Source organism: Rhinoraja longicauda, chromosome 1 (genome assembly GCF_053455715.1).
Source record: "Rhinoraja longicauda isolate Sanriku21f chromosome 1, sRhiLon1.1, whole genome shotgun sequence".
Lineage (NCBI taxonomy): Eukaryota > Metazoa > Chordata > Chondrichthyes > Rajiformes > Arhynchobatidae > Rhinoraja > Rhinoraja longicauda.
The window spans coordinates 3,560,165-3,588,009 of record NC_135953.1 but is presented as its reverse complement, the minus strand read 5'-3'; the positions used below and the strand labels follow the sequence as shown (position 1 = coordinate 3,588,009).

Genomic DNA, 27,845 nt, shown 5'->3' with positions numbered 1-27,845 from the left:
CTTCCGTTTGACTACCTGCCCACTGAGCAGGTGTGCGCCATCGCTGCCAAGGTGAGTGGGTGCCGGTGTGTGGGGGAGTCAACTCACAGTGACACAGTGTGGAAACAGGCCCTTCGGCCCAACTCGCCCATACGGCCCAACCCGCCCACACCGACCAACATGTCCCATCTACACTAGTCCTACCTGCCTGCGCTTGGTCCATATCCCTCCAAACCTGTCCTATCCATGTACCCGTCCAACTGTTTCTTAAACGATGGGATAGTCCCGGCCTCAACTACGCAGCGGTAGAGTTGCTGCCTCACAGCGAATGCAGCGCCGGAGACCCGGGTTCCATCCCGACTACGGGCGCCGTCTGTACGGAGTTTGTACGTTCTCCCCGTGACCTGCGTGGGTTTTCTCCGAGATCTTCGGTTCCTCCCACACTCCAAAGACGTGCAGATTTGTAGGTTAATTGGTTTGGTAAATGTAAAAATTGTCCCTAGTGGGTGTAGGATAGTGTTAGTGTGCGGGGATCGCTGGGCGGCGCGGACCCGGTGGGCCGAAAGGGCCTGTTTCCGCGCTGTATCTCTAAGCTACCTCCTCCGGCAACTCGTTCCACACACCCACCACCCTCTGTGTGAAAAGAGAGAGCTGGATAGAGCTCTTAAGGATAGCGGAGTCAGGGGGTATAGGGAGAAGGCAGGAACGGGGTACTGATTGAGAATGATCAGCCATGATCACATTGAATGACGGTGCTGGCTCGAAGGGCCGAATGGCCTCCTCCTGCACCTATTGTCTATTGTCTAAAAGGTTACCCCTCAGATTCCTATTAAACCTTTCCCCCTTCACCTTGACCCTATGTCCTCTGGTCCTCGATTCCCCTACTCTGAGCAAGAGACTCTGAGCATCTACCCGATCTATTCCTCTCATGATTTTATACACCTTTATCACTTTTGTATACAATATCATTATTGTATAGAATGATATACAATCATTGCATATATGATTTTAAACACTTCATTCCCCTCGCTCTCAACTTCTAAAGACCCTTTCCAGCTTGACAACATCTTTCCTATAACACGGTGCCCAGAACTGAACACAATACTCTAAATGTGGCCTCACCAAAGTCTTATACAACTGCAACATGACCTCCCAACTTGTATACTCAATACTCTGGAGACTGGATACTGTATACTCAATACTCAATGATTGGAGGTGCCAACTATTTCACTCCCAAATACGGGACAAGGTGACGTCACCACCCTGCGCCCCACGTGACCTCACCCAGCCAATTGCCACGTGCTCCCGCTCCACCAATGGTGGCCGCCCGGGCCGGGTGGCGGGTTGCAACGCAACCTCCGTTAGGCAGCGCCCGGGCCTCCGGACCTACACTGTCCGGGCCTACAGTGTCCGGAGCTAAAATGTCGGAAACCTAGAGTGTCGGAATCTAAACTGTCCTGGCCTACAGTGTCCAGGCCTACAGTGTCCGGGCCTACAGTGTCCGGGCCTACAGTGTCCGGGCCTACAGCGTCCGGGCCTACAGCGTCCGGGCCTACAGTGTCCCGGCCTACGGCACCCCTCGGGCCTACAGTGTCTGGGCCTACAGTATCCGGGCCTACAGTGTCCGGGCCTACAGCGTCCGGGCCTACAGCGTCCGGGCCTACAGCGTCCGGGCCTACAGCGTCCGGGCCTACAGCGTCCGGGCCTACAGCGTCCGGGCCTACAGCGTCCGGGCCTACAGTATCCGGGTCTACAGTGTCTGTGCCTACAGCGTCCGGGCCTACAGCGTCCCCGGGCCTAATACGGAACAAGGGCGGTCCAGTGTGGGAAAAACCAATTTAGCCCAAAATACGGGATGTCCCGGCTAATACGGGACAGTTGGCAACCGAAACTCAGACTGATGATGGCCAATGTGCCAAAAGCCTTTTTGACCACCGGATCTACTAAGGGCCATGCAACACGGAAACAGACCCTTCGGCCCGACTCAGCCATGGTGTCCAATATGCCCAATTCTGGTCCATATCCCTCTGAAACCTTCCTCTCCTCCTCTGGCAGCTCGCACCCTACACCCACGTGCCTCTGTTGTTTGTGGAACAGCTCCATCCAAGACCGCAAGAAACTGCAGAGAGTTGTGGACGCAGCCCAGACCATCGCACAAACCAACCTCCCTCTCATTGACTCCATCTACACCTCACGCTGCCTCGGCAAGGCCAGCAGCATCATTAAGGACCAGTCTCACCTCGGCCACTCCATCTTCTCCCCTCTCCCATCAGACAAGACAATAGACAATAGGTGCAGGAGTAGGCCATTCGGCCCTTCGAGCCAGCACCGCCATTCAATGTGATCATGGCTGATCATTCTCAATCAGTACCCCCGTTCCTGCTTTCTCCCCATACCCCCTGACTCCGCTATCCTTAAGAGCTCTATCTAGCTCTCTCTTGAATGTATTCAGAGAATTGGCCTCCACTGCCCTCTGAGGCAGAGAATTCCACAGATTCACAACTCTCTGACTAAAAAAGTTTTTCCTCATCTCTGTTCTAAATGGCCTACCCCTTATTCTTAAACTGTGGCCCCTGGTTCTGGACTCCCCCAACATTGGGAACATGTTTCCTGCCTCTAACATGTCCAACCCCTTAATAATCTTATACGTTTCGATAAGATCCCCTCTCATCCTTCTAAATTCCAGTGTATACAAACCTAGTCGCTCTAGTCTTTCAACATATGACAGTCCCGCCATTCCGGGAATTAACCTAGTAAACCTAAGCTGCACGCCCTCAATACGTGGTGGCACGATAGCGCAGCGGTAGAGTTGCTGCTTTACAGCGAATGCAGCGCCGGAGACTCAGGTTTGATCCTGACTACGGGTGCTGCACTGTAAGGAGTTTGTACGTTCTCCCCGTGACCTGCGTGGGTTTTCTCCGAGATCTTCGGTTTCCTCCCACACTCCAAAGACGTACGGGTATGTAGGTTAATTGGCTGGGTAAATGTAAAAATTGTCCCTAGTGGGTGTAGGATAGTGTTAATGTACGGGGATCGCTGGGCGGCACGGACTATATGATATGATAATAGCAAGAATATCCTTCCTCAAATTTGGAGACCAAAACTGCACACAGTACTCCAGGTGCGGTCTCACTAGGGCCCTGTACAACTGCAGAAGGACCTCTTTGCTCCTATACTCAACTCCTCTTGTTATGAATGCCAACATTCCATTGGCTTTCTTCACTGCCTGCTGTACCTGCATGCTTCCTTTCAGTGACTGATGCACTAAGACACCCAGATCACGTTGTACGTCCCCTTTTCCTAACATGACACCATTCAAATAATAATCTGCCATCCTATTCTTACCACCAAAGTGGATAACCTCACACTTATCCACATTAAACTGCATCTGCCATGCATCCGCCCACTCACACAACCTGTCCAAGTCACCCTGCAACCTCATAGCATCTTCCTCACAGTTCACACTGCCACCTAGCTTTGTATCATCGGCAAATTTGCTAATGGTACTTTTAATCCCTTCATCCAAGTCATTGATGTATATTGTAAATAGCTGCGGTCCCAACACCGAGCCTTGCGGTACCCCACTGGTCACTGCCTGCCATTCTGAAAGGGACCCATTTATCCCCACTCTTTGCTTTCTGTCTGTCAACCAACTTTCTATCCATGTCAGTACCCTACCTCCAATACCATGTGCTCTAATTTTGCCCACTAATCTCCTATGTGGCACCTTGTCGAAGGCTTTCTGAAAGTCGAGGTACACCACATCCACCGGCTCTCCCCTGTCAATTTTCCTAGTTACATCCTTAAAAAATTCCAGTAGATTAGTCAAGCACGATTTCCCCTTCAAAAATCCATGCTGACTCGGAACAATCCTGTTACTGCTATCCAAATGCTCCGCAATTTCGTCTTTTATAATTGACTCCAGCATCTTCCCCACCACTGATGTCAGACTAACTGGTCTATAATTTCCCGTTTTCTCTCTCCATCCTTTCTTGAAAAGTGGGATAACATTAGCTACCCTCCAATCCACAGGAACTGACCCGGAATCTATAGAACATTGGAAAATAATCACTAATGCGTCCACAATTTCTAGAGCCACCTCCTTAAGCACCCTGGGATGCAGACCATCAGGCCCTGGGGATTTATCAGCCTTCAGTCCCATTAGTCTACCCAAAACTTTTTCCTGCCTAATGTGGATTTCCTCCAGTTCCTCTGTCACCCTAGGATCTCTGGCCACTAGAACATCTGGGAGATTGTTTGTATCCTCCTCATTGAAGACAGATTCAAAGTACCGGTTCAACTCTTCTGCCATTTCCTTGTTCCCCGTAATAAATTCCCCTACTTCTGTAGGGGAAGTGTGAAAACGCACACCTCCAGATTCAGGGAGAGTTTCTTCCCGGCTGTTATCAGGCAACTGAACCATCCTACCACAACCAGAGAGCAGTGCTGAACTACCATCTACCTCATTGGTGACCCTTGGACTATCTTTAATCGAACTTTATTGAACTTTATCTTGCACTAAACGTTATGTTGATCGGTGTGGGCAAGTTGGGCCGAAGGGCCTGATTCCATGCTGTGTGACTCTGAGTCTCTGTGTCTCTGTGTCTCTGTGACTGTGTCTCTGTGTCTCTGTGTCCCTGTGTCTCTGTGTCTCTGTGTCTCTGTGTCTCTGTGTCTCTGTGTCCCTGTGTCTCTGTGTCTCTGTGTCTCTGTGTCTCTGTGTCCCTGTGTCTCTGTGTCTCTGTGTCTCTGTGTCTCTGTGTCTCTGTGTCTCTGTGTCCGTGTGTCTCTGTGTCTCTGTGTCGCTGTGTCTCTGTGACTGTGTCTCTGTGTCTGTGTGTCTGTGTGTCTCTGTTTGTCTGTGACTTTGTGACCTTGGTGTTTCTCAACAGGAACATTTTTGGAGCCTGGATAAGACTGAACTCAAAATCTCACCGCAGCTGACGATTCAGATCTGGGACAACGATAAGTTCTCCTTTGATGACTATCTGGGTAAGTTTGTCATCAACAGTCTCCGTGTCAGTGTCAGATCGCTTTCTCGGAAGTAGTGGAGCAGCAAGCCCTTTACAGGAAAGAATAATTATGGGTTATTATGTGTTAACAATTAATTATGGGTTAACATACGATGAGTGTTTGACATAGGGTTGCCAACTTCCTCACTCCCAAATAATGGACAAGGGGTGACGTCACCACCCCGCGCCCCACGTTACCTCACCCAGCCAGCGGCCACGTGCTCCCGCTCCATCAATGGCGGCGCCCGGGCCAGGAGGCGGGTTGCTACGCAACCTCCGTTAGGTGGCGCCCGGGCCTCCGGGCCTACAGTGTCCGGGCCTACAGTGCCCGGGCCTACAGTGTCCGGGCCTACAGTGTCCGGGCCTACAGTGTCCGGGCCTACAGTGTCCGGGCCTACAGTGTCCGGGCCTTCAGTATCCGGGCCTACAGCGTCGGGGCCTACCGTGTCCGGGCCTAGAGCGCCGTGCGTGCCTAATACGCGACAAGGGCGGTCCCGTACGGGATAAACCAGTTTTGCCCATAATACAGGATGTCCCGGCTAATATGGGACAGTTGGCAACCCTAGTTTGTCAGCACTGGGCCTGTACTCGCTGGAGCTTAGAAGGATGAGGGGGGACCTCATTGAAACGTACAGAATAGTGAAAGGCCCGGATAGAGTGGATGTGGAGAGGGTGTTTCCACTAGTGGGAGAGTCTAGGACTAGAGGCCACAGCCTCAGAATGAAAGGACGTTCCATTAGGAAGAAGATGAGGAGCAAAGTTCTTCAGTCAGAGGGTGGTGAATCTGTGGAATTCATTGCCACAGAAGGCTGTGGAGGCCAAGTCAGTGGATATTTTTAAGGCAGAGATTGATAGATTCTTGATCAGTACGGGTGTCAGGGGTTATGGGGAGAAGGCAGGAGAATGGGGTTAGGAGGGAGAGAGATAGAACGATTGAATGGTGGAGCAGACTCGATGGGCCGAATTCTACATCCATCACCTATGAACTTACGAACTTATAAGAATGTGGAGGCTTTGGAGAAGGTGCTTAGACTTGGATTATTTGCACGCTCATAAGCAGAATCAGGCCATTTGGCCCATCAAATCTTCTCCGCAATTCAATTGTGGCTGATTTATCTCTCCCTCCTAACCCCATTCTCCTGCCTTCTCCCCACAACCTCTGACACCCATACTGATCAAGAATCTATCTATCTCTGCCGTAAAAATATCCACTGACTTGGCCTCCACCGCCTTCTGTGGCAATGAATTCCACAGATTCACCGCCCTCTAACTGAAGAAATTTGCTCCTCATCTCCTTCTTAATGGAACGTCCTTTCATTCTGAGGCTGTAACCTCTAGTCCTAGACTCTCCCACTAGTGGAAACAGTTGGACAGGTACATGGATAGGACAGGTTTGGAGGGATATGGACCAAACGCAGGCAGGTGGGACTAGTGTAGCTGGGACATTGTTGGCCGGTGTGGGAGAGTTGGGCCGAAGGGCCTGTTTCCACACTGTATCACCCTATGACTATGTATCTGTACACTGTAAACGGCTCGATTGTAATCATGTACTGTCCTTCCGCTGACTGGATCGCACGCGACACAAAGCTTTTCACTGTACCTCAGTACACGTGACTATAAACTGAACTGAACTTCTCCTGACATTGAGTCTGTCCTGTTTGCAGGCTCAGTACAGATGGACCTCAACCGGATGCCCAAACCGGCCAAGACCGCTGAGAAGTGCAGCCCCCTGACCCTGGAGACCAGTCCCTCCGTCTCCCTCTTCGAACAGAAGTCCGTCAAGGGCTGGTGGCCTTGCCTGGCCGAGACCGAGGGAAAACCCATCCTTGCTGTGAGTAGCCCATGGCTAGTAGATGCTGACTGTCGTAGCCCATGGCTAGCAGATGCTGGCTGTGTAGCCCATTGCCAGTAGATGCTGGGTGTAGTAGCCCATGGCTAGTAGTTGCTAGGTGTAGTAGCCCATGGCTAGCAGATGCTGGGTGTAGTAGCCCATGGCTAGTAGATGCTGGGTGCAGTGGCCCATGGCTAGCAGATGCTGGGTGTAGTAGCCCATGGCTAGTAGATGCTGGGTGTAGTAGCCCATGACTAGCAGATGCTGGGTGTAGTAGCCCATGGCTAGTAGATGCTGGCTGCTGTGGCCCATGGCTAGTAGATGCTGGGTGTAGTAGCCCATGGCTAGTAGATGCTGGGTGCAGTAGCCCATGGCTAGTAGATGCTGGCTGCTGTGGCCCATGGCTAGTAGATGCTGGGTGTAGTAGCCCATGGCTAGTAGATGCTGGGTGCAGTAGCCCATGGCTAGTAGAAGCTGGCTGTCAGTACCCCAGGTAGCAGATGCTGGGTGTAGTAGCCCATGGCTTGCAGATGCTGGGTGTAGTAGCCCATGGCTAGTAGATGCTGGGTGCTGTGGTCCATGGCTAGTAGATGCTGGCTGCTGTGGCCCATGGCTAGCAGATGCTGGGTGTAGTAGTCCAGGCTAGTAGATGCTGACTGTAGTAGTCCATGGCTAGCAGATGCTGGCTGCTGTGGCCCATGGCTAGCAGATGCTGGGTGTAGTAGCCCATGGCTAGTAGATGCTGGGTGTAGTAGCCCATGGGCAGTAGATGCTGGGTGTAGTAGCCCATGGCTAGCAGATGCTGGGTGTAGTAGCCCATGGGCAGTAGATGCTGGGTGTAGTAGCCCATGGCTAGCAGATGCTAAGTGTAGTGGCCCAGGCTAGCAGATGCTGGGTGTAGTAGCCCAACGCTGGAAAAGTGTGCCAGCCATAAAAAGCACAAAAAAATAATAATTAAAAGAGGGCGTCACGTTGGCGCAGCGGGTAGAACTGCTGCCTCACAGCGCCAGAGACCCGGGTTCCATCCCGACTGTGGGCGCTTGTCCGTACGGAGTTTGTACGTTCTCCCCGTGACCCGCGTGGGTTTTCCCCGGGTGCACTGGTTTCCTCCCACACTCCAAAGGCGTGGAGGTTTGCAAGTTAATTTAGCTTTGGTAAAATTGTTAATTGTCCCTCGTGTGTGTGGGATAGTGCTGGTGTACTATCCCACACTGATAGTACTGGTAGGGGGATCGCCGGTCAGCGCAGGCTCGATGGGCCGAACGGTCTGTTTCGAGGCTGTATCTCGAAAGTCTAAAGTAAATAGTCTCTCGTGTGTAGGATTGTGCCAGTGTGCGGGCTGATCGCTGGATCGAGGGGCGGTTATCCACACTTGGTGGTGGAAGGGGTTACGGGGAGAAGGCAGGAGAATGGGGTTAGGAGGGAGAGATAGATCAGCCATGATTGAATGGCGGAGTAGACTTGATGGGCCGAATGGCCTAATTCTCCTCCTATCACTCATGACCTTATAACTGTGTCTCATAGAGTCATAGATAGAAACAGTGGAAACAGGCCCTTCGGCCCAACTTGCCCACACTGGCCCGACGATGTCCCAGCTACCCTAGTCCCACTTGCCTCCGCTTGGTCCATAACCCTCCAAACCTGTCCTATCCATGTACCTGTCCAACTGTTTCTTAAACGATGGGATAGTCCCAGCCTCAACTACCTCCTCTGGCAGCTTGTTCCATACACCCACCACCCTCTGTGTGAAAAAGTTACCCCTCGGATTCCTATTAAATCTTTTCCCCTTCACCTTGAACCTATGTCCTCTGGTCCTCGATTCCTCTACTCTGGGCAAGAGACTCTGTGCATCTACCCGATCTATTCCTCTCATGATTTTGTACACCTCTATAAGATCACCCCTCATCCTCCTGCGCTCCAAGGAGTAGAGACCCAGCCTGCTCAACCTCTCCCTTTGGCTCACACCCTCTAGTCCAGGCAACATCCTCGTAAATCTTTTCTGAACCCTTTCAAGCTTGACAATGGGCGGCATGGTGGCGCAGCGGTAGAGTTGCTGCCTTACAGCGAATGCAGCGCCGGAGACCCAGGTTCGATCCCGACTACGGGCGCCGTCTGTACGGAGTTTGTACGTTTTCCCCGTGACCTGCGTGGGTTTTCTCCGAGATCTTCAGTTTCCTCCCACACTCCAAAGACGTGCAGGTTTGTAGGTTAATTGGCTTGGTGTAAATGTAAAAATTGTCCCCAGTAGGTGTAGGATAGTGTTAATGTGCGGGGATCGCTGGGCGGAGCGGACCCGGTGGGCCGAAAGGGCCTGTTTCCGCGCTGTATCTCCGAACTAAAACATGGACGTCGCTGACGAGACGTGTTGGTTTTCTTCCCCAAGGGCAAAGTGGAGATGACTTTGGAGATCGTGACGGAGGAGGAGAAGGACGAGCGGCCTGCTGGACCCGGCCGTGACGAACCCAACATGAACCCCAGGCTCGAGGAGCCAAAGTAAGGCCTTCACATTCAAGCCATGAATGACACCATGTCTCTGTGTCTCTGTGTCTCTGTGACTCTGTGTCTCTGTGACTCTAACTCTGTGTCTCTGTGTCTCTGTGTCTCTGTGTTTCTGTGTCTCTGTGTCTCTGTGTCTCTGTGTCTCTGTGTCTCTGTGACTGTGACTCTGTGTCTGTGTCTCTGTGTCTGTGTCTCTGTGTTTCTGTGTCTCTGTGTCTCTGTGACTGTGTGACAGTGTCTATGTGTCTCTGTGACTCTGTGACTCTGTGTCTCTGTGTCTCTGTGTCTCTGTGACTCTGTGTCTCTGTGACTCTGTGTCTCTGTGACTCTGTGTCTCTGTGTCTCTGTGTCTCTGTGTCTCTGTGTCTCTGTGACTCTAACTCTGTGACTCTGTGTCTTTGTGTCTCTGTGACTCTGTGTCTCTGTGTCTCTGTGTCTCTGTGACTCTAACTCTGTGACTCTGTGTCTCTGTGTCTCTGTGTCTCTGTGTCTATGTGTCTCTGTGACTCTGTGTCTCTGTGTCTCTGTGTCCCTGTGTCTCTGTGTCCCTGTGTCTCTGTGTCTCTGTGTCTCTGTGTCCCTGTGTCTCTGTGTCCCTGTGTCTCTGTGTCCCTGTGTCCCTGTGTCTCTGTGTCTCTGTGTCTCTGTGTCCCTGTGTCTCTGTGTCCCTGTGTCCCTGTGTCCCTGTGTCTCTGTGTCCCTGTGTCCCTATGTCTCTGTGTCTCTGTGTCTCTGTGTCCCTGTGTCCCTGTGTCTCTGTGTCTCTGTGTCCCTGTGTCTCTGTGTCTCTGTGTCTCTGTGTCTCTGTGTCTCTGTGTCCATGTACCTTGAGCGTGGGTGACCCTCACGGTCTCACTCTCGCTGTGTTCCAGGCGCCCAGACACGTCGTTCCTGTGGTTCACGTCCCCCTTCAAGACGGTGCGGTACATCGTGTGGCGGAGGTTCCGCTGGCTGATCGTCGGGCTGTCCCTCGTCTTTGTGCTGCTTCTCTTCCTCATCGTCTTCCTGTACTCCTTCCCGGTGAGTAGCATGGTGCCCACCGCCAGTCCTGCCCACTCGGCCAGAATCCTCTGCCTCAGAAGGAGAGAGCTAGATAGAGCTCTTAAAGATAGCGGAGTCAGGGGGTACGGGGAGAAGGCAGGAACGGGGTACAGATTGGGAATGATCAGCCATGATCACATGAATGGCGGTGCTGGCTCGAAGGGCTGAATGGCCTCCTCCTGCACCTATTGTCTATTGTCCATTGAGTCAAGAGGTGAAAGTGTTTATTTGTTACATGTAATGGGATCAGAACGATAAAATCTTTATTTTCTGCAGCTGTAAAAGAGCATTAACCCCACAGCATGAGATAATGAGAGTGCATAGTACAGATGCGGGCTGTTACATTTAGTGCAAGGTAAAGTCCGTTTAAAGACCTCCATGGTTGGATTGTGATGAAGGACGTTCCTTTAGTTCGGAGATGAGGAGGAATTTCGTTAGTCAGAGGGTGGTGAATCTGTGGAATTCATTGCCACAGACGGCTGTGGAGGCCAAGTCAGTGGATATCTTTAAGGCAGATTAGTGCGGGTGTCAGGGGTTATTGGAAGAAGGTAGGAGAATGGGGTTAGGAGGGAAAGAGAGATCAGCCATGATTGCATGGTGTAGACGATGGGCCGAATGGTCTATTTATGCTCCTATCACCTATGAACCTATGTCCCTGACGAAGTGTCTTTTAACTCCTGTGACAGTATGGAGCGGAGACAGTTGCGATACACCTAGGGTTGCCAACTGTCCCGTATTAGCCGGGACATCCCGTATTTAGGGCTAAATTTGTTTGTCCCATATGGGACCGCCCTTATCCTGTATTAGGCCCGGGGAGCGCTGTAGGCCCGGACAGTGTAGGCCCGGACACTGTAGGCCCGGACACTGTGGGCCCGGACACTGTAGGCCGCTGTAGGCCCGGACAGTGTAGGCCCGGACACTGTAGGCCCGGACACTGTGGGCCCGGACACTGTAGGCCCGGGAGCCGCTGTATGCCCGGACACTGTAGGCTAACGGAGTGTGTTTGCGGAGCCGGGCCGAGTGTGTTCGCCGGATGGAGGTTGCATAATAACCCGCCTCCCGGCCCGGGCGGCCGCCATTGGTGGAGCGGGAGCACGTGGCTGGTGGCTGGGTGAGGTGGCGCGGGGCGGTGACGTCACCTTGTCCCGTGTCTGGGAGTGAGATAGTTGGCAAGCCTAGATGCACCTGGATGAGGTCTAACCCTCCCCTTCTCTCCCCTCTGCAGGAATACGCTGCCATGAAGCTGGTGAAGCCATTCAACTAACGCCCTGGCTGTGGGGAACGGCTTTGGGAGACAGAGCTTGCATCGCAAGGCTTGTGTCACCACTGGAGGCCCCGTCCGCCGCCGCCACGCATTATAGCCTTTCAATAGTAAGCCGCGGCCTTTGGCATCAGCTTGTGGTTGGCTCCCACAGAGGGCACCCAGGGGTGCCAGCTCAGGGTGCCCACTGCCTTCACACCCACTGGAGCTACGCAGACAGCTATTAATGCCACAATGGACACTGCCTCGCAGAACCGCAGGCCCTTCAGCCCACCATGCCCATGCTGACCACAACGCCAATCCAAACTAGCCCCATTTCAAGTGTTTTATTGTCCTATTGGACCTAGTGGACCCGTTGGGCCCAAACATCTCCTGCATTGGTGCAACACCCTCTCCTCCCCCCTCCCTCCTCCCCTCCTCCCCCCCTCCTCTCCCCCCACTCCATCCCCCTCAACACCCCTTATCCTCCCTCCTCACCCCTCCCCCCCTCCCTCCACGCTCCTCCCCTCCCCCCTTCCCCTCCTCCCTTCCCCTCCCCCCACTCCATCAAACAAACGAGAGTCTTAGTATAAAGCTGTCCCAAAACGGAACAATGAAATTCATACATGCAGCACCACAACAGAATATGTAAACATCGTACACTGTTAAAATCCACAATAAAGTCCTTCTAACCCTTTAGTCAGCGGGTGATGAATCCATGAAATTCATTGCCAAGTCAGTGGATATTTTTAACAGACAATAGGTGCAGGAGGAGGCCATTTGGCCCTTCGAGCCAGCACAGCCATTCAATGGGATCATGGCTGATCATTCTCAATCAGTACCCCGTTCCTGCCTTCTCCCCATACCCCCTGACTCCGCTATCCTTAAGAGCTCTATCTAGCTCTCTCTTGAATGCATTCAGAGAATTGGCCTCCACTGCCTTCTGAGGCAGTGAATTCCACAGATTTACAACTCTCTGACTGAAAAGGTTTTCCCTCATCTCAGTTCTAAATGGCCGACCCCTTATTCTTAAACTGTGGCCCCTGGTTCTGGACTCCCCCAACATTGGGAACATGTTTCCTGCCTCTAACGTATTCAACCCCTTAATAATCTTATACGTTTCGATAAGATCCCCTGACATATAGATAGATTCTTGATTAGTACGGGTGTCAGGGGTTATGGGGGAAATGGCAGGAGAATGGGTTTAGGAGGGAGAGATAGATAGATCAGCCATGATTGAATGCTGGAGTAGACTCGATGGGCCGAATGGCCTTATTCTGCTCCGAGAACCTACGATACAAAAATTTCCTTATATATATTTAGAAAAAGTGACAGAAAAAATAAATAGACGATGTCAGTGCAAAGACAAAAATAATGTTCCTATTTTAACATAGGGTGGCACAGTGGTGCAGCGGGTAGAACTGCTGCCTCACGGCGCCAGAGACCCGGATTCGATCCTGATCAGGCAGCATCTTTGACAGCAATGGGCAGCCGATGTTTCAGGTCAGACTGACACGAAACATCGGCTGTGCATTCCCTTCCATAGATGCTTCCATAGACGTACAAGATTATTAAGGGGTTGGACACGTTAGAGGCATGAAACATGTTCCCAATGTTGGGGCAGTCCCGCGCCCCACGCCCAGCGGCCACGTGCTCCCACTCCACGAATGGCTGCCGCCCGGGCCGGGAGGTGGGTTGCTATGCAACCTCCGTCAGGAGGCGCCCAGGCCTACGGGCCGACACTGTCCGGACCTACAGTGTCGGGGCCTACAGTGTCTGGGCCTACAGCGTCCGGGCCTACAGCGTCCGGGCCTACAGCGCCCGGGCCTACAGCGCCCCCCCCCCCCCCCGGGCCTACAGCGTCCGGGCCTACAGGGGCGGTCCCGTCTAGGACAAATCTATTTAGCCCAAAGTACGGGATGTTACGGCTAATACGGGACAGTTGCCAACCCTATTTGAAAGACACTGGGACAGATACATGGATAGGAAAGGCTTAGAGGGATCTGGGGCAAACACAGGCAAGTGGGACTGGCTTGGATGGGCATTTTGGTCAGCGTGGGTAGGTTGGGCCGCAGGGCCTGTTTCTGTGCTGCACGACTCTGTGACTACTTCGACTTTCTGCAGATGGGGAAGTGCGTACACTGGATGCCAAGAACAGTGCGAGGAGCTAGTGTTCTAAATGTTACTCGCTGGGAAGAAGTGACTATGTTTGTTGTGTTGGCTTTGCCAGTGAATGAATCTTGGTATGTTCAAACGAGAAAAATAAATATATATTTTAAACGCATTGAAATCTCCCTGACTCCAAATTTCTTCAGAAACATCTTGTAGTCTCGAAGTGAAATATTCTCTGACACCCCCGCCCACCCCCACTAAATGTTATCGTTTAGTTTATTCTCACGTAGCCATGTCCCTAATAATGGGGATCGCGGGCGGCACGGTGGCGCAGCGGTAGAGTTGCTGCCTTACAGCGCTTACAGCGCCAGAGACCCGGGTTCCATCCCAACTACGGGCGCCGTCTGTACGGAGTTTGTACGTTCTCCCCGTGACCTGCGTGGGTTTTCTCCCAGATCTTCAGTTTCCTCCCACACTCCAAAGGTTTGAAGGCTAATTGGCTTGGTATAAATGTAATTTGTCCCTAGTGTGTTTGATAATGCCAATGGCAGGGATCGCTGGTCGGCGCGGACCCGGTGGGCCAAAAGGCCGGTTTCCGCGCTACATCTCTAAACTAAGCTAAACTAAACTAATGTAGAGTTTACGATTACCATTGAACTTTTCACAACCAGGGGCAGGTACAGCAGGCAGTGAAGAAAGCTAACGGCATGTTGACCTTCATAACAAGAGGATTTCAGTATAGGAGTAAAGAGGTTCTTCTGCAGTTGTATAGGGCCCTGGTAAGACCACATCTGGAGTATTGTGCACAGTTTTGGCCTAATTTGAGGAAGGGCATCCTTGTGATTGAGGCAGTGCAGCGTAGGTTCACGAGGTTAATCCCCGGGATGGCGGGACTGTCATATGAGGAAAGATTGATAAGACTAGGCTTGTATTCACTGGAGTTTAGAAGGATGAGAGGAGAACTTATAGAAACATATAAAATTATAAAAGAACTGGACAAGCTAGATGCAGGAAAAATGTTCCCAATGTTGGGGGAGTCCAGAACCAGGTACCACAGTCTTAAAATAAAGTGGAGGCCATTTAAAACTGAGGTGAGAAAAACCTTTTCCACCCAGAGAGTTGTGAATTTGTGGAATTCTCTGCCACAGAGGGCATTGGATGGATTTAAAAGAGAGTTAGATAGAGCTCTAGGGGCTAGTGGAATCAAGGGATATGGGGAGAAGGCAGGCACGGGTTACTGATTGTGGATGATCAGCCACGATCACAATGATTGGCGGTGCTGGCTCGAAGGGCCAAAGGACCTCCTCCTGCACCTTTTTTCTATGTTTCCAAGGGTCTATACAGTGGGGTTTAGGTTTAGATTTATTATTGTCACGTGTACTGAGGTACAGTGATAAGATTTGTATTGCATGCTATTCGAATACACTACATAAATACAATCTAGCCCTACTCAAGTACAATCGGTAGAGCAAAGAGGAAGATACAGAGTGGAGAACATAGTTCTCAGCATTGTAGCGCGTCAGAGACAAAGTCCAATGTCCACAATGGGGTAGAGGTGAATGGGACAGTACCCTAGCTTACGGAAGGGCCGTTCAGAACCCTGATAACAGAGGGGAAGAATCTGTCCCTGAGCCTGGTGGTGCGCACTTTCAAGCTTCTGTACCTTCTGCCGGACGGGAGCGGGGAGAAGATGGAATGACCGGGGTGGGACAGGGACAAGTCTTTGATGATGTCGGCTGGTTTCCCGAGGCAGCGTGAGGTAGCCACAGCCCAAAGACGTGCGGGTTTGTAGGATCATTGTCCCTCTGAATTGTCCCTGGTGTGTAGGGATTGGATGAGAATGTTTGCTACGCACTTTAATTCTGAGGCCGTGCCCTCTGGTCCTAGACTCTCCCACCAGTGGAAACATCCCTCTCCACATCCACTCTATCCAGGCCGCTCACTACTCGGTAAGTTTCAACGTAGTCCCCCCTCCTCAATAGACATTAGACAATAGGTGCAGGAGGAGGCCATTCGGCCCTTCGAGCCAGCACCGACATTCAATGTGATCATGGCTGATCATTCTCAATCAGTACCCCGTTCCTGCCTTCTCCCCATACCCCCTGACTCCGCTATCCTTAAGAGCTCTATCTAGCTCTCTCTTGAATGCATTCAGAGAATTGGCCTCCACTGCCTTCTGAGGCAGAGAATTCCACAGATTCACAACTCTCTGACTGAAAACTTTTTTCCTCATCTCATTTCTAAATGGCCTACCCCTTATTCTTAAACTGTGGCCCCTTGTTCTGGACTCCCCACAACATTTGGAACATGTTTCCTGCCTCTAACGTGCAGTCTGAAGAAGGGTCTCGACCCGAAACGTCACCCATTCCTTCTCTCCCGAGATGCTGCCTGACCTGCTGAGTTACTCCAGCATTTTGTGAATAAATCGATTTGTACCAGCATCTGCAGTTATTTTCTTATACCTTAATAATCTTATACGTTTCGATAAGATCTCCTCTCATCCTTCTAAATTCCAGTGTATACAAGCCTAGTCGCTCCAGTCTTTCAACGTATACGACAGTCCCGCCATTCCGGGAATTAACCTAGTAAACCTACGCCGCACGCCCTCAATAGCAAGAATATCCTTCCTCAAATTTGGAGACCAAAACTTCACACAGTACTCCAGGTGCGGTTTCACTAGGGCCCTGTACAACTGCAGAAGGACCTCTTTGCTCCTATACTCAACTCCTCTTGCTATGAAGGCCAACTCCTCTTGTTATTGGCTTTCTTCACTGCCTGCTGTACCTGCATGCTTCCTTTCAGTGACTGATGCACTAGGACACCCAGATCTCGTTGTACGTCCCCTGTTGCTAACTTGACACCATTCAGATAATACTCTGCCTTCCTATTCTTACCTCCAAAGTGGATAACCTCACACTTATCCACATTAAACTGCATCTGCCATGCATCCGCCCACTCACACAACCTGTCCAAGTCATCACACTGCCACCCTGCTTTGTATCCTCGTCCTTCTAAACTCCAGCGAGTACAGGCCCAGTGCCGACACACGCTCATCGTAGGTTAACCCACTCATTCCTGGGATCATTCTTGTAAACCTCCTCTGGACCCTCTCCAGAGCCAGCACATCCTTCCTCAGATACGGGGCCCGAAACTCTGATGGTCTGGGCTGTGTCCACAACTGTGTGCAGCAGTGGAATAATACACGTTCAGTTAATAATCTGCAGCAAAACACAAATACAGCTGGTCTCAGTAAAGATGATCACAAAGCCAATCAGCCGGTCACAAATCCCATCTGGCTCAGTCATGCCTCTCAGGGAAGCAAAACTGCCGGCCTTACTCTGACCGAGATGTGACTCTAGATATCAATGGGGGACTCGTGAATTGCCCCCTGGCAGAGTTACTCTTTTGAGGGGGAAATAGGAATGGGCAATAAAGTCCCCATCGAGTCCCACAGCACAGAAACAGACCCTTTGGCGGCACGGCGGCGCAGCGGGTAGAGCTGCTAGTGAGACCGCACCTGGAGTACTGTGTGCAGTTTTGGTCTCCAAATTTGAGGAAGGATATTCTTGCTATTGAGGGCGTGCAGCGTAGGTTTACCAGGTTAATTCCCGCAATACTGAAACGTATAAGATTATTAAGGGGTTGGACAAGTTAGAGGCAGGAAACATGTTCCCAATGTTGGGGGAGTCCAGAACCAGGGGCCACAGTTTAAGAATAAGGGGTAGGCCATTTAGAACGGAGATGAGGAAAAACTTTTTCAGTCAGAGAGTTGTGAATCTAGTGGAATTCTCTGCCTCAGAAGGCAGTGGAGGCCAATTCTCTGAATGCATTCAAGAGAGAGCTAGATAGAGCTCTTAAGGATAGCGGAGTCAGGGGGTATGGGGAGAAGGCAGGAACGGGGTACTGATTGAGAATGATCAGGCATGATCACATTGAATGGCAGTGCTGGCTCGAAGGGCCGAATGGCCTCCTCCTGCGCCTATTGCCTATTGCTGCCTTACAGCGAATGCAGCGCCAGAGACCCGGGTTCCATCCCGACTACGTTCTCCCCTTGACCTGCGTGGGTTTTCTCCGAGATCTCCCGTTTCCTCCCACACTCCAAACACGTGCAGGTTTGTAGGTTAATTGGCTTGGTAAACGCAAAAATTATCCCTAGTTGGGGTAGGATAGTGTTAATGTGCGGGGATCGCTGGGCGGCGCGGACCCGGTGGGCCGAAAGGGCCTGTTTCCGCGCTGTATCTCTAAACTAAACATGTCCATGCAATATTATGGCTAATAGTCAATGGCCAATGTTCACTGGTCAATGTTCATTAGTCAATGATCAATAGCAATTGATCACTGGTCAATGGTAGCAGGTCGATGGTGAATGGCTAACAGTCACTGGTCAAACATCTCTGGTCAACGATCAATAGTCAAAAGGGATGGCACGGTGGCGCAGCGGTAGACTTCTGCCTCACAGAAACAGAGAGACCCGGGTTCGATCCTGACTACGGGCGCTGTCTGTACGGAGTTTGTACGTTCTCCACGTGACCTGCGTGTGGGTTTTCTCCAAGTGTTTCAGTTTCCTCCCACACTCCAAAGACGTGCAGGTTTCTTGGTTAAGTGGCTTTGTAAAGTTGTAAAATTGTCCCTGGCGTGATGGCTGGTGTTAGACAATAGACAATAGACAATAGGTGCAGGAGGAGGCCATTCGGCCCGTCGAGCCAGCACCGCCATTCAATGTGATCATGGCTGATCATTCTCACTCGGTACTCCGTTCCTGCCTTCTCCCCATACCCCCTGACTCCGCTATCCTTAAGAGCTCTATCTAGCTCTCTCTTGAATGCATTCAGAGAATTGGCCTCCACTGCCTTCTGAGGCAGAGAATTCCACAGATTCACAACTATGACTGAAAAGGTTTTTCCTCATCTCCGTTCTAAATGACCTACCCCTTATTCTTAAACTTTGGCCCCTGGTTCTGGACTCCCCCAACATTGGGAACATGTTTCATGCCTCTAACGTGTCCAAACCCTTAACAATCTTATATGTTTCGTATCATCTTATAGGTTATATCTTATAAGATCCCCTCTCATCCTTCTAAATTCCAGTGTATACAAGCCTAGTCGCTCCATTCTTTCAACATACGACAGTCCCGCCATTCCAGGAATTAACCTAGTAAACCTACGCTGCACGCCCTCAATAGCAAGAATATCCTTCCTCAAATTTGGAGACCAAAACTGCACACAGTACTCCAGGTGCAGTCTCACCAGGGCCCTGTACAACTGCAGAAGGACCTCTTTGCTCCTATACTCAACTCCTCTTGTTACGAAGGCCAACATTCCATTGACTTTCTTCACTGCCTGCTGTACCTGCATGCTTCCTTTCAGTGACTGATGCTGGTTGGAGCGGATTTGGTGCCGACGTGCTGTATTTTTCTCGTGGAAACATCCTCTGAACGGTGCGGACCTGGTGGTCCGAGGGTAGGTGTGCCAACTATCTCACTCCCAAATAAGGGACCGAATGTGATGTCACCGCCCCGCGCCCCACGTGGCCTCACCCAGGCAGCGGCCACGTGCTCCCGCTCCACCAACGGCAGCCGTCCCGGCCGGGAGGCGGGTAGTTACACAACCTCCGTGAGGTGGTGCCCGGGCCTCCAGGCCTACACTGTCTGGGCCTATAGGGGCCCCCGGGCCTATAGTGTCCGGGCCTACAGTGTCCGGGCCTACACTGTCCGGGCTTACAGTGTCCGGGCCTATAGTGTCCGGGCCTACAGCGTCCGGGCCTACAGCGTCCGGGCCTACAGCGTCCGGGCCTACAGCGTCCGGGCCTACAGCGTCCGGGCCTACAGCGTCCGGGCCTACAGCGTCCGGGCCTACAGCGTCCGGGCCTACAGCGTCCGGGCCTACAGCGTCCGGGCCTACAGCGTCCGGGCCTACAGCGTCCGGGCCTACAGCGTCCGGGCCTACAGTGTCCGGGCCTACAGTGTCCGGGCCTACTGTGCCCTCTGGGCCTAATAAAGGACAAGGGCGATCCCGTACGAGACAAACCAATTTAGCCCAATGTACGGGATGTCCCGGCTAATACGGGACAGTTGGCAACCCTAGGCGAAGGGCCTGTTTGCGCGCTGTATCGCTAAAACTATGAAAACTCCAGACTTGGAATTTACGTAATCTGATTTAAAAACACAAATACAGCTGGTCTTAGTAAAGATGACCACAACCCAATCAGCTGCTCATTAATCCCATCTGGCTCAGTCATGTCTCTCAGGGAAGGTAAAATGCTGACCTTACTCTGACCGAGATGTGACTCTAGATATCCATGGGGGACTCGTGAATTATCCTAACATAGAAACAGAGAAAATAGGTGCAGGAGGAGGCCATTCGGCCGTTCGTGCCAGCACCGCCATTCACTGTGATCATGGCTGATTGTCCACAATCAGTAACCCGTGCCTGCCTTCTCCCCATACCCCTTGATTCCACTAGCCCCTAGAGCTCTATCTAACTCGAGGTCGGGCTCTGGGGAGTGTTGTAGAGCAGAAGGATCTAGGACTGCAGGTACATAGATAGAGTCATAGTGATACAGTGTGGAAACAGGCCCTTCGGCCCAACTAGCCCACACCGGCCAACATGTCCAAGCTACACTAGTCCCACCTGCCCATGTTTGGCCCATATCCCTCCAAACCTGTCCTATCCATGTTCCTGTCTAACTGGTTTCTTAAACGTTGGGATAGTCCCAGCCTCAACTACCTCCTCTGTCAGCTTCTTCCATACACCCACCACCCTCTGTGTGAAAAAGTTACCCCTCAGATTCCTATTAAATCTTTTCCCCTTCACCTTGAACCTGTGTCCTCTGGTCCTCGATTCCCCTACTCTGGGCAAGAGACTCTGTGCATCTACCCGATCTATTCCTCTCATGATTTCATACATTTTATGTACAGCTCCTTGAAGGTGGACAGGGTGGTCAAAAAGGCTTTTGCCGCTTTGTTTTAGGAGAGATGCTGGCAAGTTGGAAAGAGTTCAGAGAGGATTTACGAGGATGTTGCCAAGACTGGAGTGAGCCACAGGGAGAGGTTGAGCAGGCTGGGTCTCTATTCCATGGAGCGCAGGAGGATGAGGGGAGATCTTATAGAGGTGTACAAAACAATGAGAGGAAAAGATAGGGTAGATGCACAGAGTCTCTTGCCCAGAGTAGGGGAATCGAGGACCAGAGGACATAGGTTCAAGGTGAAGGGGAAAAATGGTTTATCTGAAGGGTAACTTTTTCACACAGAGGGTGGTGAGTGTGTGGAACAAGCTGCCAGAGGAGGTAGTTGAGGCTGGGACTATCCCATTGTTTAAGAAACATTTGGACAGGTACATGGATAGGACAGGTTTGGAGGGTCATGGACCAAACGCGGGCAAGTGGGACTAGCATAGCTGGGACATTGTTGGGCTAGTGTGGGTGAGTTGGGCCGAAGGGCCTGTTTCCACACTGTATCACTCTATGACTAGTGTAGCTGGGACATTGTTGGGGCTAGTGTGGGTGAGTTGAGCCGAAGGGCCTGTTCCCACACTGTATCACACTGAGACGCTATGATACCTTGTGTCCTGTACCGTTCTCTGTTCCTTGGTCATTGCTCCCATTTTTATTTCTCCAACTCGCTTTTGGTCCTCAGTGCAGTGGGGGCCTCTTTGCTCCTCTGTCCCCTCTCCCGGTCCACCCCCCCCCCCCCCCACCAGACCCCCAATCCTCCCCCCTCTCCTCCCCGTGACTCTCGCACTGATATTTAACGGCGCAGTGGCGCAGCGGTAGAGTTGCTGCCTCGCAGCGCCGGAGACCGAGGTTCCATCCTGACCGCGAGCGCTGTCCGTACGGAGTTTGTACGCTCTCCCCGTGACCCGCGTGGGTTTTCTCCGGGCGCTCCGACACTGCAAAGACGTGCAGGTTTGTAGGTTAATTGGCTTTGGTGACTTTGTAAATTGTCCCCAGTGTGTGTAGGACAGTGCTTGTGAAACGGGCGATCGCCGGACGGCTCGGACTCGGTGGGCCGAAGGGGCCTGTTTCCGCGCTGTATCCCTAAACGAAACGAAGCTAGAAAGCAGTCCTGACCTACCACCTACCTCATTGGAGACCCTCGGACTGTCATCAATCGGACTTCACTGGACTTTATCTTTCACTAAATGGCAGAGTAGACTTTAGTTTAGGTTAGTTAAAGAAACAGTGTATCTTCGACCCACCGGGTCCGCGCCGCCCAGCGATCCCCGCACACTAACACTATCCTACACCCACTAGGGACAATATTTACATACACCAAGTCAATTAACCTACAGACCTGTACGTCTTTGGAGTGTGGGAGGAAACCGAAGGTCTCGGAGAAAGCCCCACGCAGGTTACGGGGCGAACGTACAAAATCCGTACAGACGGCGCCCGTAGTCGGGATCGAACCCGGGTCTCCGGCGCTGCATTCGCTGTAGGGCAGCAACTCTACCACTGCGCCACCGTAACCGCCCTGAATGGGCCCACTTGATGGGCTGAATGGCCTCATTCTGCTCCAATAACCCATGGACCGATATTCCCTGCATGCTGTGCCTGTACACTGTGGGCGCCTCGATCGCAATGATGTATGGCCTTTCCGCTGACCGCATAGCACGCAACAAAAAAGCTTTTCATTTTACCCTGTGCTGGCTCGAAGGGCCAAATGGCCTCCTCCTGCACCTATCTTCTATGTTTACCTCGGTAAACATGACAATAACAATAGACAATAGACAATAGGTGCAGGAGGAGGCCATTCGGCCCTTCGAGCCAGCACCGCCATTCAATGTGATCATGGCTGATCATTCTCAATCAGTACCCCGTTCCTGCCTTCTCCCCATACCCCCTGACTCCGCTATCCTTAAGAGCTCTATCCAGCTCTCTCTTGAATGCATTCAGAGAATTGGCCTCCACTGCCTTCTGAGGCAGTGAATTCCAAAGATTCACAAATCTCTGACTGAAAAAGTTTTTCCTCATCTCAGTTCTAAATGGCCTACCCCATATTCTTAAACTGTGGCCCCTGGTTCTGGACTCCCCCAACATTGGGAACATGTTTCCTGCCTCTAACGTGTCCAACCCCTAAATAATCTTATATGTTTCGATAAGATCCCCTCTCATCCTTCTAAATTCCAGTGTATACAAGCCTATTCGCTCCAGTCTTTCAACATACGGCAGTCCCGCCATTCCGGGAATTAACCTAGTAAACCTACGCTGCACGCCCTCAATAGCAAGAATATCCTTCCTCAAATTTGGGGACCAAAACTGCACACAGTACTCCAGGTGCGGTCTCACTAGGACCATGTACAACTGGACACAGTACTCCAGGTGCGGTCTCACTAGGGCCCTGTACAACTGTACACAGTACTCCAGGTGCAGTCTCACTAGGACCCTGTACAACTGCACACAGTACTCAGGTGCGGTCTCACTAGGGCCAAGTACAACTGCACACAGTACTCCAACCATTTGCCTGCATTGGGCCCATGTCCTTCTGAACATTCCCTATCCATGTACCTGTCCAAGTGTGTTAAAAACCCGCACTAAATAAACTAAACTAAACTTAACTAAGGTTCCGGAGTGTGGGAGGAAAGCGGAGCACCCGAAGGAAACCCACGCGGTCACAGGGAGAACATTATAACGTTATGTGGATAAGTGCGAGGTTATCCACTTTGGTGGTAAGAATAGGAAGGCAGAGTATTATCTGAATGGTGTCAAGTTAGGAAAAGGGGACGTACGAGATCTGGGTGTCCTAGTGCATCAGTCACTGAAAGGAAGCATGCAGGTACAGCAGGCAGTGAAGAAAACCAATGGTATGTTGGCCTTCATAACAAGAGGAGTTGAGTATAGGAGCAAAGAGGTCCTTCTGCAGTTGTACAGGGCCCTAGTGAGACCGCACCTGGAGTACTGTGTGCAGTTTTGGTCTCAAAATTTGAGGAAGGATATTCTTGCTATTGAGGGCGTGCAGCGTAGATTTACTAGGTTAATTCCCGGAATGGCGGGACTGTCATATGTTGAAAGACTGGAGCGACTAGGCTTGTATACACTGGAATTTAGAAGGATGAGAGGGGATCTTATCGAAACATATAAGATTATTAAGGGGTTGAACACGTTAGAGGCAGGAAACATGTTCCCAATGTTGGGAGAGTCCAGAATAAGGGGCCACAGTTTGAGAATAAGGGGTAGGCCATTTAGAACGGAGATGAGGAAAAACCTTTTTCAGTCAGAGAGTTGTGAATCTGTGGAATTCTCTGCCTCAGAAGGCAGTGGAGGCCAATTCTCTGAATGCATTCAAGAGAGAGCTAGATAGAGTTCTTAAGGATAGCGGAGTCAGGGGGTATGGGGAGAAGGCAGGAACGGGGTACTGATTGAGAATGATCAGCCGTGATCACATTGAATGGCGGTGCTGGCTCGAAGGGCTGAATGGTCTCCTCCTGCACCTATTGTCTATTGTCTAATTGTTATTCCCTTTATTATGCGTCTATAAACTGTGGACGGTTTGTGATCGCGTATAGTCTTTCAGCTGACTGGATAGCACACACCAAAAGCTTTTCGCTGTACCTCGGTACACGTGACAATAAATTAAACTCAAAACCCAGCGCGCAAACTCCGCACAGACAGCGCCCGAGGTCGGGATCGAACCCGGGCCTCCGGCGCCGCGAGGCAGCAGCTCTACCCGCTGCGCCACACCGGGCCCGTCCCCTATCACAGGGTTAACGTCGGGTTGTGGATTCAATTTGTAGAAATCTGTTTCGAATTTGAAGTCCGCCCGGAGATTGAAATTCAGCGCACGGCTTCTCAGCGATGTATTTATCCAGTCCCTCTGCGACTTTGTTTTTCCATTTCATGCTTAGTTTCAGAAGGATTGGCAGGGGCAGGAATGGGAGCCCAAATATTCAGCCCCCTGGCGATTGGCAGGACCCATCCCGAGAACGGCGGGGGGGGGGGGGGGACGAGAGGGGGGGGGACACACTGGATGGGGAGGGCTGCACCTTACCTGGGACGAACTTAGTTTCCTGTTCGGAGCAAAGATACTAGAGGAGCAAGATGCACCACCCCCGTTGAAATCGCCTATACTGAAGTGTAGTCCGCAAAGGACGGTAATGTCCGCCATTTTAGTTGGCAAAATCCACCGTTCGCTCTGCCTCTCGCAGTGTAATCAGTGTTGTGGGGGAACGGTATGTGTGACAATACCATTAAAATGCAGAATATATCTCATCTATCATAGAAACATAGAAACATAGACAATAAGTGCAGGCGGAGGCCATTCGGCCCTTCGAGCCGATCATGGCTGATCATCCACAATCAATAACCCGTGCCTGCCTTCTCCCCATATCCCTTTGATTCCGCTAGCCCATAGAGCTCTATCTAACTCTCTCTTAAATCCATCCAGTCAATTGGCCTCCACTGCCCTCTGTGGCAGAGAGTTCCACAAATTCACAACTCTCTGGGTGAAAAAGTTTCTTCTCACCTCAGTTTTAAATGGCCTCCCCTTTATTACAATAGAAAATTCCACAGATTTACAACTCTCTGACTGAAAAGGTTTTTCCTCATCTCCGTTCTAAATGGCCTCCCCTTTATTCTTAGACTGTGTGGCCCCTGGTTCTGGACTCCCCCAACATTGGGAACATTTTTCCTGCATCTGGCTTGTCCAGTCCTTTTATAATTTTATACGTTTCTATAAGATCCCCTCTCATCCTACTAAACTCCAGTGAATTCACAGATTCACACCAATTCACAGATTTTTGTTATTTTTCTTTTAAAATGTTTCTGCAAGTTTCTGCCTACTAAAATGGCGCCGTGACATACTCCGTTTTAGCTGGCTTTACCTTGCACTGAACGTTATTCCCTTATACTGTATCTGTACACTGTGGACGGCTCGATTGTAATCATGTGTTGTCTTTCCGTTGACTGGTTGGCACGCAACAAAAGCTTTTCACTGTACCTCGGTACACGTGACAATAAACTAGACTGAAGTGATGTGGCAATAAAGTTCCATTGAACCATTTAACTGGACCACTATCATCTTGTGTCGAGACCCTTATTCACACTATTTCGGATTCAGTATCTTCAGATTTGGTCTGGTTTGAGTGTAAGAAGGAACTGCAGATGCTGGTTTAAACTGACAATAGACTCAAAATGCTGGAGTAACTCAGCGGGACAGGCAGCATCTCCGGAGAGAAGGAACGGGTGACGTTTCAGGTCGAGACCCTTCTTCAGACTGGTTTGTTCAGTCTGGGCTGGTATCTTTGGTCTGGTTTGTTATTTGGAGGGGCTATTCTATGTGGAGGGAGGTAGGAGTTTTGCTCACTGACTTAGAAAGATGAGCGTTGATTTAGTTTAGTTCAGTTTCGAGATACAGCACGGAAACAGGCCCTTCGGCCCACCGGGTCCACGCCGACCAGCGATCCCCACACACTAACACCATCCTACACCCACTAGGGACAATTGTTTTACATTTTTTTACAGGACACCCACTAGGGACAATTGTTTTACATTTTTTTACAGGTATGATTGAATTTAGAAGATTGAGGGGGGATCTTATAGAAACTTACAAAATTCTTAAGGGGTTGGAGAGGCTAGATGCAGGAAGATTGTTCCCGATGTTGGGGAAGTCCAGAACCAGGGGTCACAGCTTAAGGATAAGGGGGAAGTGTTTTAGGACCGAGATGAGAAAGTTTTTCTTCACACGGAGAGTGGTGAATCTGTGGAATTCTCTGCCACAGAGGGTAGTTGAGGCCAGTTCATTGGCTATATTTAAGAGGCAGTTAGATGTGGCCCTTGTGGCTAAAGGGATCAGGGGGTATGGAGAGAAGGCAGGTACAGGATACTGAGTTGGATGATCAGCCATAATCATATTGAATGGCGGTGCAGGCTCGAAGGGCCGAATGGCCTACTACTGCACCTATTTTCTATGTTTCTATGTGAGCTTCTGCCAACCGATTATATGAAAGAGAGCGCACACAAATGCACAAGTTATAGGAGCAGAATAAGGCCATTCGGCCCATCGAGCCCACTCCGCCTTTCAATCATGGCTGACCTCTGCCTCCTAATCCCAATCTCCTGCCTTCTCCCCATAACCCCTGACACCCATACTGATCAAGACCTTGTCTGTCTCTGTCTTAAAAATATCCACTGACTTGGCCTCCACAGCCCTCTGTGGCAATGAGTTCCACAGATTCACCACCCTCTGACTAAAGAAGTTCCTCCTCTAAGAGTAAACAGTTCCTTCTGCAGTTGTATAGGGCCCTGGTGAGACCACATCTGGAGTATTGTGCGCAGTTTTGGTCTCCTAATTTGAGGAAGGACATCCTTGCTATTGAGGCAGTGCAGCGTAGGTTCACTAGGTTAATCCACGGGATGGCGGGAATGTCATATGAGGAAAGATTGGAAAGACTGGGCTTGTATTCTACTGGAGTTTAGAAGGATGAGAGGGGATCTTATAGAGACGTATAAAATTATAAAAGGACTGGACAAGCTAGATGCAGGAAAAATGTTCCCAATGTTGGGGGAAGTCCAGAACCAGGGGCCACAGTCTAAGAATAAAGGGGAGGCCATTTAAAACTGAGGTGAGAAGAAACTTTTTCACCCAGAGAGTTGTGAATTTGTGGAATTCTCTGCCACAGAGGGCAGTGGAGGGCCAATTGACTGGATGGATTTAAGAGAGAGTTGGATAGAGCTCTAGGGGCTAGTGGAATCAAGGGATATGGGGAGAAGGCAGGCACGGTTACTGATTGTGGATGATCAGCCATGATCACAATGAATGGCAGTGTTGGCCTGAAGGGCCCGAATGGCCTCCTCCTGCACCTATTTTCTATGTTTCTCTGTTTCTATGTTTCCTCACCTTCTTTCTGAAAGAACGTGCTTTAATTCTGAGGCTGTGACCTCTGGTCCTGGACTCTCCCACCAGTGGAAACATCCTCTGCACATCCACTCTGTGTACGTCCGTCCGTCCGCCTGTCGTTAGGTCTGGCCATCAGATTAGGGAGGATGTTTTCTCCAGCCTTCATGGCAGGTCGTTTTTATTGCCGCGGGCCCAAGTTCCCGTCTTTATTTCCCTCTGGAGAAGAGACCTTTAAGAAACCTTTTGGTCTCTTCGAGTGTTGTGGAATACGTAGGATGTCAGGGTAATAAATCCCATGGACCT

At 51.0% G+C, this 27,845-nt stretch overlaps 1 pseudogene across 1 annotated transcript in view; it reads left to right on the top strand.

The window, feature by feature from the left end:
* Nucleotides 1-13,877, top strand: part of LOC144598324 (dysferlin-like) — a 111,351-nt pseudogene extending 97,474 nt beyond the window's left edge. Inside the window, exons 16-21 of the transcript XR_013547851.1 lie at nucleotides 3-51; nucleotides 4,872-4,971; nucleotides 6,656-6,822; nucleotides 9,206-9,315; nucleotides 10,194-10,341; nucleotides 11,588-13,877. The product of XR_013547851.1 is annotated as a dysferlin-like (transcript). The remainder of the gene's footprint in view (nucleotides 1-2; nucleotides 52-4,871; nucleotides 4,972-6,655; nucleotides 6,823-9,205; nucleotides 9,316-10,193; nucleotides 10,342-11,587) is intronic.
* The last annotated feature ends 13,968 nt before the right edge of the window (nucleotides 13,878-27,845 follow it).